At 41.7% G+C, this 19,898-nt stretch overlaps 2 long non-coding RNA genes across 2 annotated transcripts in view; both read left to right on the forward strand.

Annotated features, from left to right (window-relative positions):
* Positions 1-1,764: 1,764 nt before the first annotated feature.
* Positions 1,765-11,563, forward strand: LOC123569146 (uncharacterized). Its single transcript, XR_006692701.2, has 3 exons — positions 1,765-3,255; positions 9,229-9,341; positions 11,408-11,563. It is a non-coding gene; the product is annotated as an uncharacterized lncRNA (long non-coding RNA).
* A 4,549-nt stretch (positions 11,564-16,112) lies between these two features.
* LOC135967420 (uncharacterized) overlaps positions 16,113-19,898 on the forward strand; it is an 83,138-nt gene continuing 79,352 nt past the window's right edge. Inside the window, exon 1 of the long non-coding RNA XR_010581539.1 lies at positions 16,113-16,241. This is a non-coding gene — a long non-coding RNA (uncharacterized lncRNA). The remainder of the gene's footprint in view (positions 16,242-19,898) is intronic.

Below are 19,898 nucleotides of genomic sequence, written 5' to 3' on the forward strand. Positions count from 1 at the left end.
ATTTGTTGTGGGTGCACCATTGAGAAGTCAATTATTTATGATACATCAGTTCCTCCTAAAAGATGTAGGGAGCTTTGTTTTTGTTGCAAAAGTTTATTATTTTTGTTCTGGAATTTATTAAAGTATGACCTTTCTAAGAACATTGGAGGCCCGAGTCCTGTTCTCAGCTCACATGGAGTCCTTTGGCATGTCCAGGTTTTCTTTGCCTGGATGTTGCATAAGGAATGGCCTATCTTCATCAGTGCAAAATGTACCGTGGGAAGCTAAAATCTACTAACTATGTGATTGATGGTTGCTGGGTTTGTAAAATTTCAGGCAAAGGGAAAAGCATCATATTGGTATACATGCTTTCCTAGCAACAGAATGTTTCCTTCCAGAATTACTTTTTAAATATGGTCTGTTCGGTTTTGACAATAGTTATCATTTATGGAACTATACAAAAGGCCAGTGCTGGGGAGGGGTGGGGGTGTCAGCAAATTACAACCCACAGCCTGTATTTTTTGTTTGTTTGTTTTTAATTCTGCAGCTTGTTTTGGTAAATAAAATTTTATTGGAACAGAGCTATGTTCATTTGTTTATGTATTGTCTGTGGCTGCTTTTGTGCTACAATAGCAGATTTGAGTAGTTGCTACAGAGACTGTATGGCCCACAAAGCCTAAAATATTTATCATCTGACCTTTAAAGAAAAAGCTTGCAGGCTCCTCTTCTGTGGCAAGTGTTGTACATGGTTGCCATATATGGCTGCTTAGGCTGTGCACTGCACGAAGACCAGTGTGAATGGCGCTCACTGGGGTTGTGCAGTAGTGGTCTTGGCATTGAACATGTACATTTGTTGGGCATAGACTAAAGTTGTTTACAGGCAATAGAATAGGGTGCTTGAAATTTACTTTGAAATTCTCCAGCAAAACAAAACATGCCAACTGGTGGGGAGAATATAGGTGGAACACAAATGATAGAATTTGGTCATTGTTGAATCTGGGTGATGTGTACATGGGTTTACATATGTTTGAAATCTTATTTTGTTTGTTTGTTTTTGAGATGGAGTTTCACTCTTGTTGCCCACACTGGAGTGCAGTGGCACAATCTTGGCTCACTGCAGCCTCTGCTTCCCAGGTTCAGATGATTCTCCTGCCTCAGCCTCTCAAGTAGCTGGGATTACAGGCGCGTGTCACCATGGCCAGCTAATTTTTATATTTTTAGTAGAGATGGGGTTTCACCATGTTGGCCAGGCTGGTCTTGAACTCCTGACCTCAGGTGATCCACCTGCCCTGACCTCCCAAAGTGTTGGGATTACAGGTGTGAGCCACTGTGCCTGGCCTGAAATCTTTTATAATAAAAAAGGTAAGACAAAAACAGAAATAGGTCAGTGATGGATAAAGATTAAGTCCAAGAGGAGATTGGTGGGCAGACCGGGATTGTCACAGTAATCTTCTTAAAATGCAATCATGCAGATAATCTGGAGTTCTATGAATTATGTTTGGATTTGGGCAGTGCTCTTTGAATGAAAATGGATTAGTTTTTTCACATTATCTTCTCCCTTCCCTCATGCATTACCTTTAGATCTAAGTTTAGTTAGGCACACGCTTTTTATTTAGTCAAATCTTAGGTGATTATGATTCCACTTTCTTTACTTGGTCAGTTCTGAGATTGTCATCCTTCATGGACTTCACATGGACCTAAATCACAAAGACATTTAGGTCAATGATGATGATGACGATACTTGTGGTGCTTTCCAGTTTAATGAGGTTGTACATCCTGATGAAAAATGTGTTTCTTTTCTTTAATGGTAAACTTTGGTTTGCAATTGTATAGAAAATAAGATTTCAATGCATGTTGTGGTTCATACCAACTGTGCCTGAAACAGATGCATCTGGCCCCAGAAACTTACTTCATGTTGGATTGTGAACCTTCTGCTCCAGGAGATGTGTACAGATAGCTCTTCGTCTCTTCATTTTTTCCTCCTCTCATTGTCCCTTCTTTCTTTAATTATACTTGATGAAGACTTACTATGAGCAAGGCATAGTTCTGGGCACTAGAAACAAACAACAACAACAAAAAACCTCAAATAAGACTGGTTCTTCCCTTGGGGAACAGATGGAACCAGAGGAGTAAGCCAGTGAAGACCAGGGTGGTAAGTGCTAAGAGGGAGGCAACCTCTGGGTGCTAGAGATGAGTAGGGTAGCTAAGGAAATGATAGAAATGATAATAATGAAAATAGCTAACAATTATTGAGCATGTACTGAGCATGCCAGGCACTTTGCTAAGTGCTCTATATCATGACCTTATGTAATCCATATAGGAAACTTGCAGGGCATATACTGTTTTAACCTCTATCACATAGGAATCCGTAGGTTACACAGTGATGAGTGGCAGAGTGGGGATTCAAAACCAGGTCAAAGCCATCCTATCCAATCTGCTGTGGCACTCAGAACAGAAAGAACTTCCTGAGCAGAGACTCAGAAGTGTAACAGTATAGTGCTCATTAACTCTTTGGGAATTCATACAAGATTGGCTAAGCATGATAAATGTAAGGTTATTATTCCCTACTGCAAGATAATAAAAGTATCTCTGAGCACAAACTGGTTAGTTATGGTATAACATCAATTTTGATCTCTTGGAGACATAATCTCAGGTTATTAGACAAGACTGAAGAAAAAGTAGAAGACTGGAAAATTAGAATGTGTGTTCTTATTAAAAAAAGGTTTAATTTTCATTTTTGTCTATTGTCCCAGGGAAAAATTAAATGGGCAGAATGAAATTGTAATCTTTTAAGGGAGAGATGAGTAGACTTAGTGTGACTCTACTGGGTTGAATGTGGGAATCTTAGAGATGGACGCTTAGAAGCTCTTTGTTGTCTATAAGTGGAGAAAATATTACATATACAACTTAGCATTATAATTATTCATGTTGAACACTTAGCAGGTGAATTAAAAATATTCTCTTTTGTAGCAATATTTTAAAAGTTCAGAAAGAAAAGCAGATAGAAAAAGGTGGAAGGAGCTGACTTGCTGAGTCTTCCGGCCTTCATCTTTCTCCTGTGCTGGATGCTTCCTGCCCTCAACCATCAGACTCCAAGTTCTTCAGCTTTTGGACTCATGGACTTACACCAGTGATTTGTCAGGGGCTCTTGGGCCTTCGGCCATAGACTGAAGGCTGCAGTGTCGACTTCCTTACTTTTGAGGTTCTGGGACCTGGACTGGCTTCCTCGCTCCTCAGCTTGCAGACAGCCTATTGTGGGACTTCACCGGTGATCACGTGAGTCAATTCTCCTAATAAACTCCCTGTCATATATACATATATCATATTAGTTTGTCCCTCTAGAGAACCCTGACTAATACAGGTTTTGGTACCAGGAGTGGTTCTATAGGAACAGAATTTTAAGGATGGATTTCTTTAGTTGGTTTTGGGGTTTCTGGAGTTGGCTGCTTAAGCTGATTAGACCTGAAAATGCTGAGGACTCTACTTCTAATAGTATAGAAAACACTGATAGTCTTCGGTGTGAACTCTTTAGAGAGTTATGCAGAATAAATGCATTTGATACTCCTGATTCACTGCTCTTGAGAGGCAAGAAGATTAGTGACTCTATACATAGTACCTTTGACTATATGTGGAGAACCAAGGAATGTAATGAAGTTGGTTGGTGGTTCCTAAGTTCGCTTGACAAAGTAATGAAAGAAACTGTTGAGCTCAGGGATTGTAACTCCCGGCCCCAGAAGCACATACTGAGCCTCAAGTTTTCTAAGGTTGTCCTGAGTGACAGTCTTATCTCTTGTAGACAAAGGGCTGAAACTGTGGAAAATCACACACAAGTTCTTATCATGTAAGTGGCTGACCTGCAATGAAAGGTGCATGCATGCACAGTCTCACCAGGTGTCTACTGTTAAAGTGAGGGCATTGATTGGAAAAGAATGGGACCCAGCAACTGGGAATGGGGATGTGTGAGAGGACCCTGATGAGGCTGGGGACACTGAGCCTGTAAACTCTGGTGAGGCTTTTTTGACAGAGGAAACAACCTCCCCACCCACCATTTAGGAATGGGAATTACTTCTCAGCTACCTCTGCTAACATCTGGTGAAAAAGGTGTGAATGTCAGGGCCATGATGCTTCAAGACTTGATGGGTGCTTGAGAGGCACCAGAGCCAGTGGCTTCCCAGCTTGGTTGCTAAGAACCCTTTTTCCAGTTGGATGACAACTCTCAGAAGACTGGACATCAATGAAAGGAGTCAAACTGTGACTTGCTTTGTATCCTTCTTTCTGCCATTGCCATAAAACCAAACCAATCAAATGCACGAAACAAACACATATTTTAAAAAGTGGAAAAGTTGGAAGTGGATTTGGGACCATGTTATAGGTTCTGTCACTGTCTTCCAGGAGCAGAGGGCACAGATAAAGTTCACATTGTCAAGACAAGATATATGAGAATAACCATGAGAAAGTTGGGAAAGGACTGGAAAATAATTAAAATAGCTTGATATTGCCGCACAATTCCATTATATAAAGGACAAATACAGGCAAAACTAACCTCAGTTGTTGGAAGTGAATATAGTGGTTACCCTGTATATGTTTGTGTGCTGTGTGGTGACTGGGATGGAGCTTGAGGAGGGCTCTGGGGGGCTGGCATCTGGGAGCTGGTGTCATAGTGTATTCAGTTTATAAAAATTCATCAGGTGGTACACTTATGCTTTGTGCACTTTTTAATATAAACTTCAATGAAAAGTTAAAAAATTAGTATGATACTATCAGCAGGATAGACAGAAAGATAGAGATAAGAATAGGTAATCCCGGCTGGGTGTGGTGGCTCACACCTGTAATCCCACACTTTGGGAGGCTGAGGTGGGTGGATCACTTGAGATCAGGAGTCCAAGACCAGCCTGGCCAACATGGTGAAACTCTGTCTCTACTCAAAATACAAAAATTAGCCAGGTGTGGTGGTGCATGCCCATAATCCCAGCTACTAGGGAGGCTGAGGCAGGAGAATGGCTTGAACCTGGGAGGCGGAGGCTGTGGTGAGCCAAGATCGCGCCACTGCACTCCAGCTGAGGCTGCTGAGCAAGACTTCATCTCCAAAAAAAGACAAAAAACTAAAAACTAAAAACAAACAAACAAAAAAATAGGTAATCCCGAAATGTATCTGATAATTTAGTATTTGATAAAAAACGAAATCTCAAATAAGTGAGGAAAAGACAGATTTTTTAAATAAAGGGTTCAGGACAACTGTCTGACCATTTGGCAAAAATAACATCAGGTCCCTTCACCAGAATAAATTTGGGACAGCTTTATACTTTCAATATTAAAAAAATGAAACTTTAGAAGTACTAGAAGGAAATACCCACATGTGATTATATAACACCACAATGAACATCAACAGACACATGGGTACTTGGGAAAAGTTATTTTTAACATTATCTCTTATGAGTATAACTAACAAACAAAAGAGTTCAGGCTGATATCCATAGTCTAGTGGATGTTAGTAATGTAAATGTCATAATGAATAGCTTCTAGTCTATAATATAGACAAGTTTATGGACAACTACATTTATTTTTATTTTATTTTACTTTTATTTTTATTTTTTTTGAGATGGAGTCTCACTCTGTCCCCCAGGCTGGAGTGCAGTGGCGTGATCTCGGCTCACTGCAAGCTTCGCCTCCCAGGTTCACACCGTTCTTCTGCCTCAGCCTCCTGAGTAGCTGGGACTACAGGCACCTGCCACCACCCCCGGCTAATTTTTTGTATTTTTTAGTAGAGAGGGGGTTTCATTCTGTTAGCCAGGATGGTCTCGATCTCCTGACCTTGTAATCCGCCTGCCTCGGCCTCCCAGAGTGCTGGGATTACAGGTGTGAGCCACTGCACCCGGCTAAATTTATTTTTAAATGTGACATGTGTACAGGTGAATCTGATTTATTTGGAAGAAATATTTGCCCTTTCTTTTTGGATAATTATGACCTGGCAGAATTCAGAAGTGTGGGTATCGCCAAGCTCACCTAGGCCGTATCTTTACTGTCTCTACCAACAGTGGCTCTGCTTTCACAGGAGGTGGAAGATGTGGATTTTTAATTTGTTCTGGATGAGAGATTTTACATCAAAATGAGCTGTGTGTCTTTTTGCAGCTGCTGTCATGTTGTTGGAGATTGCCACATCAAGTGACCCAGTCTCAGTAAGACTCTATTAAACACATTTTCAAGTGAACCATCAAGGAGTCCGTTTCTCAGTTGTTCAACTGTGAACAGTGTGCCCTGCCCTAGCCAGAGAATTATTTTGTGTCTGATTTGTTCATATATGTTTAAGAAAGAATAAGATATATGTCTGTATCTGTATATGCATACATACATGGATGTATGCATAGATAGACATAATACATATTTTAGTATACATTTGGAATAGCATATGCTTTTGGTTTGAAAACGTCTCATACTGTAAAGTCTTCTGGCTATTAGGGTGAGTTTCCCCTATCCAAATTTAGGTATATTGAGTTGAAGGAGACCGTAACTAAAAATACTCTGGCTCCATCCGGAACATGGGGATCCTCTGGGATTTGTTTCAATTGACCACATTCCTATCATAATGATTTTGAGCATGGATTTTGTTCCCCAGGATGTGAGTCTTCCAAAAAATTATTCTGCTAGGTTTTGTTTATTTGTTTAAAGAAATTTACCTCCAGATTTATAAATTCTTATGGGTCAGAAATATACACATTTTCAACACAGATCAAAACTGTCATAAAGCTGTTGTTTATAAGAGAAATACGGGGTGAGTGAGGTAGGGCCTGGTTCTTTGAAATTGTTTTTCACTGCATTATTTGAAATGTAAACCCTTGGGAATTGTGTATGTTAACCAATAATTTCGTGTGCTTCTAATTGCCATTTAACAGATAAATTAAGAGGTGTGGGAATGTCAACCAGCACAAGCTAACATTATTAATTGATCTTGCTGCTTTATTTTTATTTTTATTTTTGAGACAGTGTCTAGCTCTGTCACCCAGGCTGGAGTGTAGTGGCGTGATTGTGGCTCACTGCAGCCTCAACCTCCTGGACTCAAGCCATCCTTCCACCTCAGTCTTCTGAAATGCTAGGACTACAGGCACATAACACTGTGCTTGGCTGATTCTTTTTTTTGTGGAGACAGGGTCTCCCCCTGTTGCCCAGGCTGGTCTGATCTTACTGCTTTTAAATAAATGCAAAGAGGAACAGAAGGAGAGATGAAAGTATATAATAAGAAAAATCTGGCCGGGTGCGGTGGCTCAGGTCTGTAATCCCAGCACTTTGGGAGGCCGAGGCAGGTGGATCATCTGAGGTCAGGAGTTTGTGACCAGCCTGGCCAACATGGTGAAACCCTGTCACTACTAAAAAATACAAAATTAGCTGAGCGTGGTGGCACATGCGTGTAATCCCAGCTACTTGGGAGGCTGAGGCAGAAGAATCGCTTGAACCCAGGAGCTGAAGATTGCAGTGAGCCGAGATCGCACCACTGCACTCCAGCCTGGGCAACAAGAGCAAAATTCATCTCAAAAATAAAATAAAAATTAAAAAAAGAAAGAAAGAAAAGAAAAATCTGCCTCAACTTTCAGATCAGAAAAATCATGACATTTTGACTGTAACGGAGAATTCACTTTATGCCAATTATGACATTATTTGGGTTCATACACTGTTCCAATTTCCCCCAATCATCTGGTTACCACCAGCTGCAATGTATGTTTAAGTAAATTAATTTTCAACAATAACCTTGTAGTTGCAATCTAAGTGTAGTTCCACAGAGACCCAAAACAAAACCAATGAAAAACTTACCATTCTTCATGAAGTCACCATTTGTTGTTTGTATCTGAAAGAGCACTCTCTCAGACAAATGCAGAAGAGTGAGGTCATTTCTATACAGAGCAATAAGCATAGATGGAACTAGTCTACGTCAGGGACTAGGCTGACTGCACCCTGTCCTCCACAGGAGGAGCCGAGTATGTGTGTGGGGAGTAAGGGACTGACCAGTGTTGTTAGAAGCCGTCAGTCTGTGCTGGGGAGCCCGTGGAATACCTGATGTCTAGGAGGGGCCTTTTGGTGGAGATTCGTAAATGACAGGTTGTGGAAGCCACAGTTAATCAGAAAGGAGCGCTGTTACCTCTTAAATGGTGGGGATGACACAGTGGAAAGAAGGAGACACAAATGGGTGGCAGAATGGACTTTTCTTTCTGTCTTGGTTAATTAAGGCACTTAGAAAAGGCTCTAGAGTGGATTTCATATGAGCAGGCCTAATTTGCAGTGTAATTCTAAGTGCTGTTTAACAGATAAATGGATCCACTTGCTAATTTGAACCCCCCCCTTTTTTTTTCCTGTCAGGAGGAGACTCAGGGGTTGAATCAACCATCTTAGCTTGTCGCTTTGGGGGCATCTAGGTGTCACCTTATAGATTATTTGTGCCATTTTATTTTCAGACAAGGCAACTGAGATTAAGAGACCTGTTTAAGACTCCAGCTCACTCTCTCATTCTCATTTAGTTCTCTGGTGGAAGGATATAAATTCAGCCCTTAGCTCCCCGTTCCTCTTTCTCCAACACTTCTTCCATTATGATTTTGGGTGATGTCAATATCCCAAAGGACGATGTGTCCAATATCTGGCCCATCAGTTCTTCGACCCCATCTTCTGCCGTGGTCTTTTCCTTCATTTTGCCTCAGCTACTCATTCTGTATAACAGCGAGACAGTTTCATTACCCATCATTGGATCTTCTTCACAATTTCAATGTCAACATTTCACTCTTTGGCTTCCTGCTCCTATTTTTCTAGCAAATTCCCTTTAGTTTCCCAGTTCCACCAATGGATCAGGCTGGGACATCCAACCCATTGACTTGACTGCCTCTCACCCCTCCCATGCCTCCTTTTCTGAACCTGGCTTAGATTCCATGGTCCAACATTGATACAGACTCACTTGCCTATGTTCTCTTCTTCCATTGTCTTATCACCAACTGTTGAATTACATATGTTTGGTCGATCGCTATCTTCTCCACAGACTATACATTCTTTGCTCCTTGCTGTAGCCCAAGTGCCCAGAACATAGTTGGCACAAGGTAGGTACTCAATAAATATTAGTTGAATGAATTAATAAATCAGTGAAGGTGAGAGTAGCTTTCAGAAGGGTCAAATTATATTTTTGCTGTAGAGTAGTTGAGCACATGGTTCTGTTTTAATTATTTTGAATGCTATGTTATTTCTATTTTTCTTCATTTCTTTTCTCCCCTCCCTTAGAAAGAAGAGCGTTTTTCTGAAGAACATTCCTTATGTTTTCCTCTTGAGGAGCTGATCACAGGGAAGCCTGAGAGTCACTGTCCTTGCCCCTCAGAGTATGCAGAGGGCAGGAGGTAAGGAGGGAAAGATTATTTGATGGGTGCTGACTCAGAAGCCATCCCATTGTCTAACCACAAGCTCATGGTTATGTCTTGGAAAGAGATATGTCAACAGGAGTAAGCTGTTGCCTTAAGTAACAATTTCTCGGTGTCTTTCTGGCTTTTTGGAATCTACCTCCAGGTGCAGATGATTCAGTAGGCAATCGGAATATGTCTTAGGAGCTTGGGGTAGAGGCTCAGATGGAGGGAGAAATTTGGGAACCAGCACTGTAGGGTTATAATGCAGATGTAGATGAAGATGTAACCTTCTCAGGGAGAATGTTTACAGAAAGAGCAGAGAGAGGAGCCATGGCAAAATCCTGAGATGTGAGCCCAGCATTCCCAGAGAGCTGTGGTGCCATCAGAGCATGATGACAAAAAGACACGTGATGAAACAAAGCAAGCACGTTCACATATGCAGCATGCACCATCGCACACACAGCTGTAGTGCCGTAACACCTGTTGCTTGGAGATTTAGACACTCATATAGGCTTATTATAATTTGTCTAATTGACAGGAATTAATTTACTAAAACATAAAATGAGAATTGTAACTTTGAAAGGGAGAGTGGTAGAGTGGAAAGGACCAGCCAGTAGTGTTACAAAGCCTTTTTTTTTTTTTTTTTTTTTGTGGAGGTGAGGTCTCACTCTGTCACCCTGCCTGGAGTACAGTGGTGCAAACTTGGTTCACTGCAACCTCTGCCTCCTGGCCACAAGCAATGCTCCCACCTCAGCCTTCTAAGTAGCTGGGACCACAGGTGTGTGCCATGATGCCAAGCTAATTTTTGTATTTTTGGTGGAGACAGGGTCTCACCATGTTACCCAGCCTGGTCTTGAACTCCTGAGCTCAAGCAATCTTCCCCCCTTGGCCTTACAAAGCTTTTTAATCTAGCTCTGGCCATGGCATTAATTGCCCTCCTGAGCTCAAATCCCAGGCCTGTGGCATTCTAGCATCTCTGGGCCTTGGTTTTCTCATCTTTGTTTATTTTTATATTTTTTGAGACAGGGTCTCTGTCTGTCACCCAGGCTGGAATGCAGTGGCCTGATCACGGCTCACAACAGCCTTGACCTCCCAGGTTCAAGCGATCCTTCTACTTCAGTCTCCAGAGTAGCTGGGATCACAGGTGTGCACCATCATGCCCAGTTAATCTTTAAAATTGTTTTGTAGAGACAGGGTCTCACTATGTTGCTCAGGCTGGTCTCAAACTCCTGAGTTCAAGCAATCCTCCTGCCTTGGTCTCCCAAAGTGTTGGGATTACAGATGGGAGCCACTGCTCCTGGCCAGTTTTCTTAACTTTAAAATAAAAAAAATGGTTACTACTCAGTGAGTCCGAGGGGCAGACACAAGTAGCATATCAGAATTGGGAACAGTCCCCCATAAGAGCATGCATCATATGTGATCTGAAAAAGCACACTGGATTTTATCATCAAATTTTGTATTTGTAAAATGAACAAAAATTGTACATACTGATTTTGGAGTTCAAGCGACTGAAAGTAAAGCTCAACCAAATTTTCTTGGCTGTGGGACAAAGGTCAAAAGAGGCAGAGAAACCTGGGACTAGATGATTTACAAATTGTTCGATTCTGCAACTCTATTTATAATATTGACAAATCAATGTTTGATTGCTACTTTTAATCGCTGCACTTTATTAGGGGGTACAGGAAAAACAGCTCATTCCAAAGACCTGTGTTTCAGCAAATAAAGAATCTTTAAACAAAATAAATCCCAACAAAGATAGTGTGGCAGACATGATGACGCCCCTGGTAAGCCTTCTTCATGAACTGTACACAAGTAGCTGATTGAGGCTCACTTGTTCAGGTATGGATTTGCCATAGCATTCAGGGTAAGGCTCAGTGGTGCACTCCCTCACAGGGAGCACTCAGCTGGCTTGGTTATTAGATCCCAAGCAGGTAATAATTACAAGCCCAGTAGCTCCCTACTGAAATTCCCCTACCTTCTAGGAGCTTTCAAAGAGTCAGAAATTAATTCACAGGGAGCAACGTGTTCCTATGAAGTACTTTCCCTTTGTGATTAATGCTTAGATGGAGAAGTACGGCAAACACCTGAAAGCATTTGTGGCAGAAAGGACCCATGACCTAATCCATGAAAAACACAAAACGGACCACCTGCTCTGTAGTAAGTAATGCCATATTGAAGTACAATGTCAATAATAAAAGCTGATTTGGTTAGTTCATGTATTTCTACTTAACTTGTTTCTCTGAAGTGCTCTTTTCTGAGAGCTAATTGTTGAAGCCATGGAAATGACAATTTTACATCTTTGTTGTAGAATTTTATGTTCTGCTTACATGGAGTTTTAAGGATCAGTTCTCATTTTTACTAGGATTTCAGTAATTCTCAGTCCTTTTAGCAGAAGTTACTGTGCATCAAAGGGTAAAGGTAAAAGACAAATCTCTACCTCAAATGCCAACGAAATAATTTCATATCAACACTGGATCTCGGGCAGCTGTGCATGAGTCTTGGAAGGAAGTGTCCAGACTCTGGGGAAGTGGAGCTGAGAGAGCAGCCCTCCTTGGAGGCTGCAGGGCAGGCACTCAGGCAGGTTGAGGATTCCAACCCTCATGGTGGAAGGGAACCGGTGTAACATAGACACGGATCAGATCTTTTGTTGTGAAGTGAACTGGAACTGGACAAGTATCCCAGCTCCACTTTCTTCTAGATTCATGACCTTGGGCAAGTCACTTTGTGAGCTTCAATTTATTTATCCTATGAAATAGGTTTAGAAACTATACCTACTCCATAGAAGTATCATTCATACTAAATGAGTTAATGCATGTAACACTCAGAAAATGCTTGGTACAAATGCAGTAATAGATGCAATTACTATTATTATTTATAAGTGAGTCAACTAGGATCTTTATTTTAATGATCTACCAAACCAAGGAAGCAAGTCAGTAGCAGGTACCTGGCAGAGAGAGTGGCCGTCACATCCCCAGGCTTAGGTGCTAATATGGTTTGGCTCTGTGTCCCCACCCAAATCTCATCTTGAATTGTAATTCCTATGTTTGGAGGTAGGGATGTGATGGAAGGTGGTTGGAACATGGGGGTGGTTCCCCCATCCTGTTCTCCTGATAGTGAGGGAGTTCTCACGAGAACTGATGGTTTTAAGTGTTTGGCAGCTCCTCCTTCCTTCAGTCTCTCTCTTGCTGCCTTGTGAAGAAGGTGTCTGCTTTCCCTTTGCCTTCTGCCGTGCTTGAAAGTTTCCTGAAACCTCTCCAGCCATGTAGAACTGTGAGTCAATTAGATCTCTTTCCTTTGTAAATTACCCAGTCTCAGGCATTTCTTCATAGCAGTGTGAAAACAGACTAATACAGGTACGTAGGAAAGGCCCACCAGCATCTCAACAGATTGTTCCCATTATCTCCGGGTCCAAGGTTTTCTGTCCTCTGCCCTGGTTTATAATCTTTTTGGGTGGGCTAGGATTGCCCAGAATGTACCAGGCATAGAGGTTCCCCATGTGTTACTGTAGAAAGCCCAGCTCCCCCTTGCACAGAATTTCCACATTACCATCCTCTGGGGGCTTTTATAATAAACTAATGCCTGTGCCCCAACTCTCAGATATTTTGCTATAATTATTTGGGGAGAAGATTCAGGCATTGGTATTTTAAAAGCTCACTGGTGGATTCTAATATGCAACCAGCTTGAAAAACTACTGACTAGTAGTTTAATAAGTAAACTAAGCATTGTTTTAATGCACTAAAATCAGTAAACATCTGGTAGCACAATAGTTGCCAAACCCATAATTCTTTAGTAACCAATTGGGATAATTGGTTCTTCTTTTTGACCTCTTTTCAGCACTGGACATGGCTGACCTCTCTCTTCTTTTTGAAACTCTCTCCTCCGTAGATTTCCCTACTCCCTCTCACCTGGTTCACCTCCCACTGCTCAGCTTGTTCCTTCTCAGTCTTTTCAGCAACTTTGCATCTTTCATACGCGTTGGACATTGACAGTTGTTCTTTGGGTCTATTCCTGGCATGCTTTTTATTCATTCTAAACCCTCTGATTTAGGCTGGGTGTGGTGGCTCATGCTTGTTATCCCAGCACTTTGGGAGGCTGAGCTGGGTGGATCACCCGAGGTCAGGAGTTTGAGACCAGCCTGACCAACATGGTGAAACCCAGTCTCTACTAAAAATACAAAAATTAGCCAGATGTGGTGGCATGTGTCTGTAGTCCCAGTTACTTAGGAGGCTGAGACAGGAGAATTGCTTGAACTGGGGAGGTGGAGGTTGCAGTGAGCCAAGATTGCGCCACTGTACTCCAGCCTGGTCGGTAGAGCACGACTCAAAATAAAATAAAATAAAATAAAATAAATAAATAAATAAACAAACAAATAAACAAACAAACCTTCTGATTTAGTTCCAGCTCCCAGTTTCCACCACCACCTATATGCCAATGATTTCCATACTTGAAGTTTTAAGCCTCCATCTATCTTAGGATCCAGATATATAATTCCAGGCATTGATATAGATATTTCTGGGCCACCAGAACTATAGCTGTTCAGCAATCTTTTTATCTATCCCTAATTGCCATGATGGCCATTACTAATCTTTACTTCTTTCCTTACATGCCTTTTTAATCTCATCTCTCCTCATTCCCAATGAATCACCTGGCTTTACCACCATGTCTTCCCAATTACAAGTTATAAAGTATGAAACTGACCGACTTCCAACTATCATGAAACTTACCAAATTAAGGCCCATCTCTACCTCGTTTCTTATTCTGCAAACAGAAGAGCTGTGCCTTCGACTTTCTGAGGCCAACTTCTTCACTTGGGTTCTGGAACCCATTCTTCTGCTTCCTTTTATTTAGACATTGCACAAATACTTACTAATTATCTGCTCTGTGTTAGGCATTGTAATAGGCAGACAATACAGCAGTTCACAAGGACTTATAGTCTAGTGGAGGAAGACAGAAAAGGCACCGACTAGTAAATAAATATGTGATACATCAGGTGATGATAAATGCAAGAAGGAGAGTAAAACCATGTAAGGAGTGAGAGAGTGACTGGGGCTGCTGTTTTCTATGGTGTGGCCAGAACCGTAAATGAACTGAGTGACTTCTAGGGGCAGAGGGGCAGGAGGGGCAGAGGTAGGAAAATTGTTGGCAAATTTGAGGGACAGCGAGGGGCTGGTGAGTGAGATGGTGGGGTAAAGAAGTAGAAGATAAAGTATAAGAGGTAGTTGGGACAAACTTAAGCATGGCTTTGGACACTTTAGTAAGGACTGCAGATTTCTGAGTGCTGTGAGAAGCACTTGGAGGGTTGAGCAAAGGAAAAATATGATCTAACTTCAGTTTTATAATGAATGCTTTGGTTGCTGAATAAAGAAGATGGTAAGAGAGGTAAATGTGGAGCCAGAGTGCCCAGTTAGGAGGTTAAGTCCATAGGAAGGGTAATGCTGGCTTCAACTGAAGATGTAGCAATAAATTAGTGAGAAGCGGTCTAATAAAGGATTATTTTAGAGTTAGATATTATAGCATTTGCTCTTGGATTAGCTCTTGGATGTGCGATGTGAATGGAAGGAATCAAAGATGCTTTGTATATTTTTGGCTTGAGCCATTGAGAACATGGAGTTGCTGTTTCTTAAAGTCTTGGAGAGAAGTTACTTTTGGGAAGAAAAATCAAGATTTAGGACATGTTATTTTAAGAAGACTATTAACTATTCAAGTGGGGATGTCAGTTAAGCATTGGCTATACAAATTTGAAGTTCAAGGAGTTCCAGGCTAGGTGTATACATTTGAGAGTAATCAGCATATACTGATAGATTGTGTATTTAAACTATGAGACTGCATGAGCTCCCCTAGGACAGTGAATATAGATACAGAAGAGAAGAGATCTGCCTGCTGCACTCTGTGGTCCCTCAATGTTGAGGCCTGGGAGAGAGAGAAAAGACAAGCCAGCATGGAGGACTGTGATAGGGTGGCAGGAATCAAGATTAGGTAGTGTCTCCAAAGTTAAGTGAGGAAAGTACCTCCCGCAGAAGGGAATGAACTGTGGTCAACTGTGTTAAATACTGTGGCTGGCCAAGCAAGGTAAAGTTGATTCTTAAATCAACCTCTGCATGTGAAAATTGAGAGATTGCTGGTGGCCTTAACAAGAGCAGTTTCCAGGTAGCATGGAGGTGAAAAAGCCTGCTTTGGAGTGTGTTCGGGGGACAATAGGGCAAGAGGAAGTGGAGGGAGACCGCAAGTTTGGGCAACTCTTCTCAGAAGTTTTGCTCTAAAGAGGAGTAGAGAAATGAAACTGTAGCTTGAGTAGTCAACAGACTTTTATTAAATTTAGGAGATGCAATAGCTAAAGGAAGGACCCAGTAGAAAGGCAATCATTAGTGTGCCTTGCCCTATCAGTTATTTTCTTTCTCCGTTGCATCCCATAACCCCAGTGTCTCCTTTGGTTCTAACTCTTTCACCTCAGTTTATCAATATGTGCAGTCTTCCTTTCTTTTAATTAAGTGAAATGTCAGGAATTTCAGAGCCAGACCATCCTGAGTTCAGAGTTGGCTTCTGCCGCTTTCTTGGCTGTGTGACTCAATCCCTTTGAGCCTCTGTATTTTCATCTGTAAAATGTGGGAGGTAACCCTAATGAGTCTATTGTGAAAATTAAGTGAGATGATGATAAGAAACTTTGTGCCTAGTTTTTAATAGGAGTGCCGCAAATGTTCTCCTACAAAAGAGCAGAGCAGGGAGGTTTATTAAATTAAATTAATTAATTCATTCATTCATTTTTTTTAGAGGTGATGTCTCACTCTGCCACCCAAGCTAGAGTGCAGTGGCACAACCATAGCTTACTGCAGCCTTGAACTCCTGGCTTCAAGCAATCGTCCCACCTCAGCCTCCCAATGTGCTTTATAGGGATTACAGGTAGGTGTGAGCCACCATGGCCGGCCGGTAGGGGGGTTTAATTTGAAGTTCCTCATCCCAAAGTAAATTTGTTTTCTGTTCTCTTGTCTAAATAATTTGAAAAAGTAGTATCTACTCAATGATTCCTCTCCACTTCTCATTTGCTCCTCAACCCTTTGCAATCTGCACCCTCATCACTCTATAGGAACTGTCCTCGCCAAGCCCACGACTTATGCCAAGCCCACGACTTATGCCAACAATTACTTTTCAGTCCTCACCCTAGGTCACGTCTCTAAAAACTTGAGAAAGTTATCACTCTTTCCTTTTTGTCCTTTGGCTTCAAGGACACAATGCTATTTTGTTTCTCCTCCATCTTCTCTGACTCAAGGAAGGTCTACAACATACAGGTTCAAACCAAGGCATATGGGCAACCTGGGAAGTCCCAAAGTTTTCTGTCCTTTAAAACTGTTTTATTGGCTAGACATGGTGGCTCATGCCTGTAATCCCAGCACTTTGGGAGGCCAAGGCAGGTGGATCACAAGGTCAGGAGTTCGAGACCAATCTGGCCAACATATTGAAACCCCATCTCTACTAAAAATACAAACAATTAGCCAGGTGTGGTGGTGTGCACCTGCAATCCCAGTTACTCGGGAGCCTGAGGCAGGAGAATCGTGGGAACCCACGATTGTGGAGGTTGTAGTGAGCCAAGATCACGCCATTGCATTCCAGCCCCAGTGACAATGTGAGACTCCATCTCAAAAAACAAAACAAAACAAAACTGTTTTATTTGAATGTTATCAGTATTGTGTTGTGGCTAGGAAAGAGGGCTCTAGATTTAGACTCCCTGGGTTTCAATTTCATCTCTTCCATTCTTGCTCACCTATAAAATTGATATCATAATGTCTACATCATAGGAGAGTTGTGAGCATTCACTGTTAGTCTGTGTAGTGTTTAGACAGTGCCTGGAGTAGAACAAGTGTTAGTGATGATGTTGATAATGACCATAGTGATGGTGGTGATGATGATAGAGAGAGGGAGGTAAGTACTGACTATATAGGATTGAAGGCAAAAAAGCCTCCCAGCTTCCACTACCCCAGCCCTACCCCAAGCAGTTCAGCTTTGGCCCCAAACCTACAGAGTCTACTGAGCAAAACAAAAGCCAACTAGTTAATCTGACCTGTTTTTCTAGGACGGCAGTTTGATGACTATGTTATTAGAGAGTATGTCCTTTAGAGGTATCATTGCTTTCCTAAGTGGGCTATCCAAGTATTCCATTCAGTTATGTACGGTAAGCCCCTCTAGAGGGATTTTTGGTAAATACATTTTTCTCCATTGATACAGTTCGGCTGCATCAATGGAGAAAATCTCATCTTGAATTATAGCTCCCATAACTCCCACATGTTATGGGAGGGACTTGGCAGAATATAATTGAATCATGGGGGAGGTTTCCCCCATGCTGTTCCTGTGGTAGTGAATAGATCTCATGAAATCTGATGGTTTTATAAGGGGAAACCCCTTTCACTTGGCTCTCATTTCTCTCTTTGCCTGCTGCCTTCCATGTAAGACATGACTTGCTTCTTCTTGCCTTCCGCCATGATTGTGAGGCCTCCTCAGCCATGTGGAACTGTGAGTCCATTAATCCTCTTTCCTTTGTAAATTACCCGGTCCCGGGTATGTCTTTATTATCAGCCTGAGAACAGACTAATACATCCATTTTATTGCATTTACATGGATATTTTACCAACTGGTGATGCCTGATGACCCAGACAGCTGCCCTGGATAAATAGCCCCCACAGTCCAACTCAATTCTGACAATGCCATAGTTTCTTTCAATGGCTCTTCTCTGCTTGACTTCCTCTAAATGCCTCATTACTTCCAAATATTGACGTTTACTAGAATGTCCTTGTTGGCTCTTTTGTCTGCTTATCTAAATTTGGTGCTCTAGACAGTCCATGTTGAAGTTTCAAGTGGCCCATGAATCCCTGAAATTACATGCAAAACTGGGTATATATGTGCATTTTTCTAGGAGAGGACCCATGTTTTCATCCATATTCTCAAAGGCAGCTCAAGAATGAAGAACCAAGCTAATCCAAGTTGTTCATTTTCATAAGCCTTTGGGGTCTTTGCCAGTCCTATTCTGTAGCCTGGATTAGTTAATCTCTTCCTTTTGGTGAGATGAATCACTTTCTAAATCTATATGAAATAAAAGATATCCCCCCTTTGGGTAGAAACATGTCAATACTTCCTATGTAACCCTTTAAACCTTCTCCTGGCCATGGCAAGCCTGACTTTTATATTCAAGTAGTATACATATGTGATTAACTGTACACATTTCTGTTTATCTAGCAGAATTATGTAATTCTTGTGTGGCATAACTAAATTTTATTCATTTTTATATCCCTCAGTGCCTAGTCCAGTGCTTGGGGCATGGTAGGTGCTCTGTTAATACTGATTAGAGGCCTGACTGCATTTTATATTCCTCAATTAACGATGAAGCAATATAGCCAGATCTTGCTGCATTGATAAGTATTTAGCATACAATATTACCAGGGTAGATTATGAATATGTAGAGCAAAAATCATATTGAGACAGAAATTCCTGAGGGAAATATATAAATATCACCCTTTTTCTTTCACAGAAAAAAATACAAAATTAGGTTTTCCACCGTTATTAGGCTCCAATAAATATTCATCCTTTATCCCTCCAGGGGGTCCCAAGCTTCCTGCAAGGGAAATGAGTGCTAAATGTGCCCAGTAAATCACTCTGATTGTTTTTACCCTGTAGACAGAATGGCCATCTTAGTTGACTTTTTTCTTCCGACAGCCTAACGATTCAAATAACTTAAGATTTTTAATCCTCAAGACTAAAGGAGGACATGGTAAAATTGTTCATGCACCACTTCCTGTTTAGAAAAAAACTCCCCATGAGGAAGGTAATAGCCACCTCTTGGGAGCAAAAAGCCCCACGACCTCCCCAAAGGGCAAAGCCCAGCTCTCTGAACTAACAATGCTGCCACTGCTCACAACAAGGAAATTGCAAATCACTGCGGGGTAGAAGCTCCGCCTGCTTAACGCACCCTGAGAGGTCCTGGTTCCCATAAGTATTTTAAGTTAGGGGAGGCATCAATCTCAATGACCAAAGTGCTAGATGAGTAAAGATCGATCCTAATGAGGTTGCAGGCAGAGCTTCCATTCCTCCAGTTGACTCTCCTTTCTGTCCACTCCTAGCAGCACCCCTGACCCCATCTCAACAGTGGCCCTAGGGAAGACTGGGTTAAGGAATACACTTGACTTGGTACAAATCCACTGTGGCCCAGCAAAAAGTATATAAACCATACCCTACTTACTGTGTATGGAGGACAGAACAATCGAGAGTGCCAATGGTAAAAAATGATGCTGCAGGCATAACAATGGGCCCCCGTGTGTCTTTTTTCTTAAGGGTAATTAACTGTTCGGATTCATACCTAAAAACAGGCATGCTACTGAAACAAGTTGCTGATGACCTAAGACAAGGCCAACCTTGCCTGGCTGAGAGATACCTGAGTGCGTCCATCTTTTCAGGTAAATTAACATGACTGGCATTAGGATTTCAGCTCGAAAGGCAGACAGTTGGAGCAATCTACAGTGTTATGCAATTTGTGCGTGACTGGCAGTAGGTGGAGAGTAAATAATATCTGCA

Source organism: Macaca fascicularis, chromosome 15 (genome assembly GCF_037993035.2).
Source record: "Macaca fascicularis isolate 582-1 chromosome 15, T2T-MFA8v1.1".
Classification (NCBI taxonomy): domain Eukaryota; kingdom Metazoa; phylum Chordata; class Mammalia; order Primates; family Cercopithecidae; genus Macaca; species Macaca fascicularis.